A 9171-nucleotide genomic window follows, 5' to 3' on the forward strand; every position below is an offset into this window, starting at 1 on the left:
CCATGCCCTGTGTCTGTAGATCTGCCTGTTCTGGACGTTTCCCATCAGTGGAGTCACAACTGTGTCCTCCTTCTGTGTCTGCTCCTCTCACTGAACATCATGTCCCCAGGATCCATCCATGTAGTAGTCAGTGTCAGGGCTTCACTCCTTTTTATGCCTGAATCCATGACCTGCCGGAGAAGGCAATGGCACCCCACTCCAGTACTCTCGCCTGGAAAATCCCACGGATGAAGGAGCCTGGAAGGCTGCAGTCCATGGGGTCGATGAGGGTCAGACACGACTGAGCGACTTCACTTTCACTTTTCACTTTCATGCATTGGAGAAGGGAATGGCAACCCACTTCAGTGTTCTTGCCTGGAGGATCCCAGGGACAGTGGAGCCTGGTGGGCTGCCATCTACGGGGTTGCACAGAGTCGGACACGACTGAAGAGACTTAGCAGCAGCAGCAGCAGCAGCAGCCATGACCTGCAGGTGCCCCGGTCACTGCCCTAGAATCTGTTGCTCCAGCCTCACTGGTTTCCTGCCTGATCCTCCATCATGAATCCCAGCCCCACACTTTACCCTTTACCCTCCCACCTGGAAACCTGCCCATCCTTCTTCAGATCTCTGTTCTCTACCACCTCCTTGGAATAATTCTCCTTGATGATCATTTCAATAAAAGAACTGACCCCTTAGACAAACCTAGTCTTGGTCTGGTTCTATGGGGTTTCTTGGGGTCTCTTGCCTTTTGTCATTTGGGGGCTATTTTACAACTATGTACATTGTAGAAAATGGATGCTTATAGCAATGATTCTTTTTGTTTTTGTTATTTATTTATTATTATTTTTGGCAACATTACACGGCTTTTGGGATCTCAGTTCCCTGACCAGGGATTGAACCCGGGACCATGGCAGTGAAAGTGCAGAGTCCTAACCACTACACCACCAGGAAATTCCTTGGCAATCATTCATTAAAAAAAAAAAAATTTGTTGTTATTCAGTCACTAAGTCGTGTCCGACTCTTTGCAACCACATAGACTACAGCACACCAGGCTTCCCTGTCCTCACCATCTCCTGGAGTTTGCTCAAACTCTTGTTCATTGAGCCAGTGAACCATCTCATCCTCTGTTGCCTGCTTCTCCTCCTGTCCTCAATGTTTCCCAGAATCAGGGTCTTTTCCAATGAGTTGGCTCTTTGTATTACGCGGCCAAAATATTAGAACTTTAGCTTCAACATCAGTCCTTCCAATGAATATTCAGGGTTGATTTCCTTTAGGATTGACTGGTTTGATCTCCTTGCTGTCCAGGGGACTCTCAATAGTCTTCTCCAGAACCACAGTTTAAAATATAAATTCTTTGGTTCTCAGCCTTCTTTATGGTCCAACTTTCACATCCATACATGACTACTGGAAAAATCATAGCTTTGACTATATGGACCTTTGTCGGCATATTTTAAAATTTTTCTTCCCCAATTCATTTATTTTCTTATTTTTATTAATTTACTCTTGGGCCACACAGCATGTGGGATCTTAGTTCCCAGACCATGGATCAAACTCGTACCCCTTACAGTGGAAGCACAGAGTCTTAATCACTGCACAGCCAGGGAAGTCCCTGGCAATGATTCTTGTCAAGAGAGATACAAATTAATTGTGCACAATCATGTCTTGCTTCTGTCTGTAATTCATCCAAGCGTTGCTCACCTGTCTCTATGTGAGTGTTCTTTGGATTTTCCTTTGAACCCATTGTAACACCTTGCTGGTTCCCTCATTAATGAATGAATGAAATAAAATCTTTTGACCTGTGTTCATTAAAAAAAAAAATAAAGGCCCCAGGCCCCCATCACTGTCTATTCAGTTTCTCTGATTACTGTCTTCAGTGAATCACTGGTAATTTTCTGAAATTCTTTATGTATGTGTCTGTTTGCTTATTATCAGTATTCTCCATTAGAATGTGAGCTGGAGATTGGGAACTTGGCCCATGGGAGGTGCCAAGAGCTAGCTAAGTGGGTTTCCAGGCAGACCAACCACTGAGCAGAACATTCTAGAATTGTCAGGGTGTCCACATTAGGCTCAGTGACACCCCTGGGTTTTAGGACCTGCCTACAACCCCACCATTTTTGAAAGAGAAATGCTTACCCTAGCTTTCTTTCCCAGAACTTCTTCTAGAAATATCAGCTAGGATTCCCAAGGCTTGTGTGCAAACTTCTTCAACACCTCAATCTGTGAGCTCCCTGGGCCCAGTGACAGACCCCAGTGACATCCCCAACAGCCAGGGAATGCCCCCCATCCACTCCCTCTTGGATCTTGGTTGAGAGAACAGTCCATGCCTAAAAACATAATCTAAATGGGAAAAGAATTTGACAAAGAATATATACATGTATATGTATGGGCTTCCCTGGTGGCTCAGTGGTAAAGAATCCACCTGCAATGAAGGAGACACTGGAGATGTAAGTTTGATGACTGGGTCGGGAAGATCCCCAGGAGGAGGGCATAACAATCCACTCCAATATTCTTGCCTGAAGAATCCCATAGACAGGGGAGCCTAGTGGACCAAGTCCACAGGGTCACAAAGAATTGGACACAACTGAAGCAACTGAGCATGGATACATAAGTGTAACTGAGTTACTTTATTGTACACTTGAAACTAATACAATATTGTTAAGCAATTATGCTCCAACATTAAACAAACAAACAAACAAAAACAACTAAAGACATTTGATCCAAGTTGCCAAGTGCCTTCCTTGTTTGCTGGCTGCTTTGTAAGCCTGTGAAAGAGATATGGTGCTTGCCACCATTGATATATTGAGGCCCAGGGGATGGAAGAAGATATTCTTCCAAATGGAAATTAAAAGAAAGCTGGAGCAGCAGTACTCATATCAGATAAAAATAGACTTTAAAATAAGGACCGCTGTAAAAGACAAAGAAGGACAGTATATAGCGATCAAGGAATCAATCAAGAAGAAAATATAAAAATTGTAAATATATATGCATCCAACATAGGAGCACTTCAGTATATATTTGCCATATATGTGGCAAATATCAACAACCATAAAGGGAGAAATGACAGTAACATAATAGTAGTTAGTAGTGGGGGACTTTAACATCCCACTTTCATCAATGGACAGGTCATCCAGACAGAAAATCAATAAGGAAACACAGGCCTTAAACAACACATTAGACCAGATGGACTTAATTAGTATTAATAGAGTGTTCCATCCAAAAGTAGCAGAATACACCTTCTTCTCAAGTGCACATGGAACATGCTCCAGGATTGACCACATGCTGGGTCACAAAGCAAGCCTTGGTAAATTTAAGAAAATTGATATATTAAGCATCTTTTCTGATCACAACACTATGAAATTAGAAATAAGTTACAAGGAAAAAAAAATTTAAAAAACCACACAAACATGTGGAGACTAACAATATGCTACTAAACTGAGGCCCAGAGTGGGAGGGTTCAACCTGGGCTACAGAATCAGAACAAGAGGATTGGTCTTAAGAAATGCCAGCTTTGGGACTTCCCTGGTGGTCCAGTGGTTAAGAATCTGCCTTGTAATGCAGAGGACACTGGTTTTTGATCCTTGGTCTGGGAAGATCCCATATGCCACAGGGTAACTAAACCCATGCACCAGAGCTACTGAGCCAGCTCTCTAGAGCCCATGAACTGCAACTACTGAACCCATGTGCTGTAACTACTGAAGCCTGAGCACCTAGAACCTATGTGTCCCAACAAGTGGAGCCACTACAGTGAGAAGCCCACACACTGTAGCAAAGAGTAGCCCCTGCTTGCCACAACTAGAGAAAGCCCAGGTGCAGCAATGCTGACCCACCGTGCCCTCCCCCCAGATAAGAATTATAAATAAATCAATCTTTTTTTTAAAGAATTCTGTTAGCTGCAAAATACTCCTCTATCAAAATATAAAGCCACTGTAAACCAACTCTACTTCCATAAAAAGTAATTATATATATATACATACATACATACATATATATATATATACTATTTACTGAGATATAAGTCACATGCTAAACAATTCACCCTTTTAAAGTATGTAATTCAGTGGTTTCCAGCATAGTCACAGAGTTGTAAAATCATGGCCACTATCTACTTCCAGAACATTTTCATCACCCTCAAAAGAAACTTCATTTCTATTGGTATTCGTTCCCCACCCAGTTCTCCCCAACACCTCCCAGCTCCAGGCATCCACTAAGCCATATTCTGTCTCTGTATTTGCCTGTTCTGGACATTTTGTATAAATGGAATTACACACTGTGTGGCCTTTTGTGTCTGCTTTGTTTCACTGAGCATTCTATTTTCAAGGTTTCACACTGTAGCCTGTGTCAGTGCTTCACTCCTTTTTAAGGCTGAATAATATTCTATTGTATGGATGGACCACATTTGATTTATCCATTTATCAGTTGATGGACATCTGGACTGTTTCTACCTTTGGTTATTAGGAATAATGCTGTTATAGATATTCGTGTTCTCATTTCTCTTGGATAGAGACACCTAGGAGTGAAATTGCTGGATGGTATGGTGGCTGTCTCTTTTACCACTTGAGAAACTGCCAAACTCTTTTTCACAGCAGCTGTAACATTTTACGTCCCCACCAGCTACAAATGACGGTTCCAGTTTCTCCCCCATCCTCATCAATGCTTGTTCTGGTCTGTCTTTTTGATTCAAGCCACCCTAGCAGGGGTGAAGTGGTGTCTCCTTGTGGTTTTGATTTGCATTTCCCTGATGACTAGTGATGTTGGGTAACTTTTCATGAGCTTGATTGGTTATTTATATATATACATATATATTTTTTAGAAATGTCTATTTAAATCCTTTACCTATTAAAAAAAGTTGTAGTGTTTTTATTGTTGAGTTTAAGAGTTCTTTATATATCACATAAATAGTAGACCCTTATCAGATCTACAATTTGCAAATGTTTTCTCCCATTCTGTGGGTTTTTCTTTCACTTTCTCGATGGCGTTCTTTCAAACACATAGGTTCAAAATACTTTAGACATAATTTTTGTTTTGTTATAAGTCATAAGTGCAGGATACAAAATTCAAAAGATCAAAGAGAGTAAACAGGAGCTATTTCAGTCTGCTCCCCATCCCAAAAGCAACCGCTGGTGCTGGTCAAAAGAATTATCTGTTGAAATGTTACATAACTTTGCAGCCTAGCCCTTGTAACTGGAATTCAAGCCCCTCTGCTCAAATGCTATGTGTATTTGGTAAGTTTGCCAAGTTTACCCTCTCTGGGTCTTCAATGTCTTTATCGTGTACATTAGGGATGATAATTCCAGGTTCCACAGATGGACTAAAATAGCACACAAAAGTGGAATTCAGAAAAGGAGAGCTGGTATTACAACTCACCCTAGACTAAATCTATTTTGAGGCAAGTTTCAAGTATTTAACAATTTTTATATTGCTTTATTGCTATGATGGAGTCCTGATACATTCCAAGAATCCTTTAGCCAAGCATCTTAAGTAGGGGTCTGCCAATGAGATTTTAAAAAAAAAATGCCTTGAGTGTGTGTGAAGTTTTCACCTTGGGAGATGTGGGTCTCACCTCTATCCTGGCCAGGAACAGGGCATACGGGTCAGGGTATGGCCCAAATAAAAGTAATAATGACAACAATAACAACATAATCCTATCTGTCCTGTGTTGAGGACCTCCCACCAGCAGGTACAATACTGTTTAAGTATGTTACATGTACCATCTTGATTCTCCTTTGTCACAACCCTAGGAAGTCTCTACCATTACTCTTTTTTATTTTTTAAAATAAAAATTTTTTAAAGTTTTATTATTTTTTTGGCCACGTTGTGGCATTTGAGGGAATCTTAGTTCCATGACCAGGGATCAAACTTGTGCCCTGCTGTAGTAGAAGCTTGAAGTCTTAACCACTGGACCACCAGGGAAGTCTCTCTATGATTATTCTTTACAGAGGACTCTGAGGATCAGAGAGGTTAAGTAGTCTGCCCAAGGTCACACAGCAACTCAATCTTTTATACTTTATTAGGTTTTTCAACTAGTATCTGCTTGGGTATCTTTTGTGGGGGCAGGGGAGGGGTGGGACTGAGGAGTTGGGGTTAGGACAAAGCTTTACCCACCTCCTTCTCTTTTTATTGCAGGGGCAGGAATGGGCACAGGGTATGCCATCCTGGCATCTCCTCAAGGACTTGCCTGCAAACCCTCTGGCAGGGTCCAGAGCCAGATGAAGCTGGATCCAACATCCTTGGGATCTCTCCCTCTCTGGGTCTCAATTTACTCAAATGTAAAATGGAAATCACAAAATCCCTGCTCTTTCCCGGGGCCTGATAAGGATTAGATTCAATGTCAATCTTACATGTAAGTTCTCTTGCCCCTTCTGAGTCAGGTTATCAACCGCTGAGAAGAGTATCAGATATCTGAGGCTGGGTAGTACAGAGGGGACACTGAGTCACCCTTCTCTGGCTGAGTGGGTGGAGCTTGCAGGATGGCAAATAAGACCATTTAGGATGAAGGTCTGAGCTTCGGGTATCTACAGAGCCGAGGTGCTATCCTGAGACCTGCAAATTGTGTTTCTGCTTGGCCCTTCTCCTCCCAGGGTGGATGAGAGGGTGGTTTAAAGAAGGAAGAGGGCTTATTTCCCAGGCAGGGTCGTTAGAGCAAAGTCCCTGGGTTCCGCCCTCACTCTGGATGGCTGTGGCCCCTCCCTCAGTCCCTTTCCACCTACCCAGGGGCTGGTTTCAGGCTGCAAGTCCTGGGGCTGTCACTTCCCTTCTGGGGACCTCCAGGGTTTCCCCTTAAAGACAAATTATTATTACAAAAGCCCATTCACCCCGTTTGGGAGCGGAGAAGCAGCAAGGTGCCCAAGGTTGGGGTGGAGAGGTGGAAAGCTTTGAAGTCAGAGAAGGACATATGTGCGTTTCACTAACGGCAGTGGAAGTTTCCTGCCTGTAAGGCAATGGTGGTAAAAAATTATAATAACAAGAAATAATGATCATGGTCATGGCATTAGATGTTGGAATGCAAGTAAACAGGACCCCGGACAGAGTCAGCCACCTGAGAAGCGCTCAGTAAACGACCGCTGTGGAGCAGGTGCCAGCCCTTTCCGACCGAGGTAATGAGGAAGGGGGAAACTGAGGCGCAGAGCCCCCGCCAGGCGGCTGATCGCACCAGCCAGCCCTCCTCGGGTGCCTACTGTGTGCAGCGGGCAGCCGGCCTGGCCGGGTCAGTCTGTTCTCACCGCTCGTCCCCCTCCTCCCCCTCCCCCGTCCCCCCGCCGGACCTCTCCCACGACCAGGGAGGAAGTGGGAGAAATGGACAGGGGGAAAAAAAAAAGTTGGGCTGAGCCAACGCCTCCCCACTCTCCACCTCCGCCCCTCCGGAGCCACGCAGACCCTTGCGGGAGCGGACCGCAGGACCCAGGCGTCCGGGTCCGGGGCCGCGTCCCGCCCAGTGGCCCGCAGTTGGGTGGGGGAACTTGGAAAGCCGGGAAAACAACAGCCCAGCCCGCCCCTCGCCAACCCCTTCCCCCGCTACGCCCCTTGGCGCAGCGGGCGGAGGCGACTCCTTTATATAATCGCGGGCGAGCAGGTTGGCTGTTTCATTTAGGGACCCGGGAGCCCAGCGGACCCGAGCCGTCAGCCGAAAGCCCGCCCCCGGTCCCCTTCCGCAGCTGGGCAAACTGAGGCCCCCGGAGAGGGCGGGCGCCTGGCCCGCGGTCTCCACCCCTTCGCCCCCTACCCACCCCCAGCAGCCGGGGCAGCGGCGACCCACGCCCGCGTCGGTCCTCGCAGTGCGCACAGCCCTCCCCGCCCCCGCTGCCATCCTGCCACGCCCCAGGCGTCGGGGGCAAAGCCCGCGCCCCCCCGCACCCGCCTCCGCGCAGAGGCTGGGGGCCTGTTTATCTGGAGGCCCCCACCCCCCCTCCACCCCGGGGGGCCCGCTCCCCCCGCGCCCCGGGGAGCTCTGGGGCCAGATAAGCTGGCAGGCTGGCACGGCGCCGCGCAGCGGGGCGGAGAGGTCAGAGGAGGGGGGGCGCGCCTGGGGCGGGCTGGACCCCCCCCCAACTTGACAAAACCTAATAACAGCCCGGTCTTCCCGGCGCAGCGGGCGAAGCCCCACGGGAGGGCAGAGACGTGGCAAGAGGGGACCTGCCGAGCCTGTTCTGGCCTCTGAGGCCGGGGTGGGGGGGGCGGGCTGGGCGTGGGGGGGGCCGGCGGCTGCGGCACCTTTAAGACAAGGGAGGACCCCTCTTGCCCTCGGAGAAACCAGGAAGGGAGTCGCGAGCATCATACGGGGCTTTGGCTGTACTGTACAGTTACTGTAGGGGCAGTGACGCCGCCGCCGGAGCGAGGGAACGACGAGGGGAGAGCCAGCGAGGGGAGAGCGAGACGCGGACCCCAGAGGCGAGCGGCCAAGGAACCTAGTCTGAACTCCGGGCCCCGGCCCCGCGCGCCCCGGCCCCGGCCCGGCCCCGCGAGGTAAGTCAGCGCCCGACGCGGCCCCCAGCGCGGGGTGCAGGGCGGGGACGGGCCGGGGGCACTGCGCCCACCGCTGCCCTCTCGGGAAGGGGCGATCCCCAGAGCCGGGGACGTTCCGCAAGTTTCAGAGGAGGGGGTGGTTGGCAGCTGCCCGGAGGCAGGAGGCGCCCTGAATCCCGAGCTCGGGGAGGGGGCGCCTCCCGGGAGGGGGTATTGGGGGCGAAGTGCACGGGTTTGTGCGGCAGCCCCCCCGCCTCCGTGCATGGTTTTTGGGGGCTCCCAGGCGCGCGGGGAGAGGGGGAGGGGAAGTGGGGCTGCATTGAGGGTGGGGGGAGCCGGCGTGGGGAGATAGGGGGCGCGTCGCGTGCTAAGTTTGCAGCTGGGTACTGGGGGCGCTCTTGCCCCCCGGGGGCCTATTCGGTGTTGCGTGCATACGTTGGAGTTGGCCAGGATTGAGCTCCATGGGGGATGGGGGGGAGGGGGCTGAAAAAACAGGGAGGGGGGCTTTGCAAAGGAGGGGGAAGGGGTGGGGTGTTCGGGTGGGCGGGCGCGGCCGCTGGGGCCTCTGGGCTTCGTAGTTCCTCCGCGCTTGTGGCTGGCAGGTGGCAGGCGGCTAGGACTACTAGTTCCAGGGTGCCCTGCGCCGGCAGCCCGCCGCGGTCCGCGGGTAGGGGCGGTGCGGAGGAGGGGCGGTGAGCGGCGGGCTGGCGAGCCAATGACCGCGGGCCGATA

The sequence above is a fragment of the Ovis aries genome, chromosome 5, assembly GCF_016772045.2.
Source record: "Ovis aries strain OAR_USU_Benz2616 breed Rambouillet chromosome 5, ARS-UI_Ramb_v3.0, whole genome shotgun sequence".
NCBI classification, from domain to species: Eukaryota; Metazoa; Chordata; class Mammalia; order Artiodactyla; family Bovidae; genus Ovis; species Ovis aries.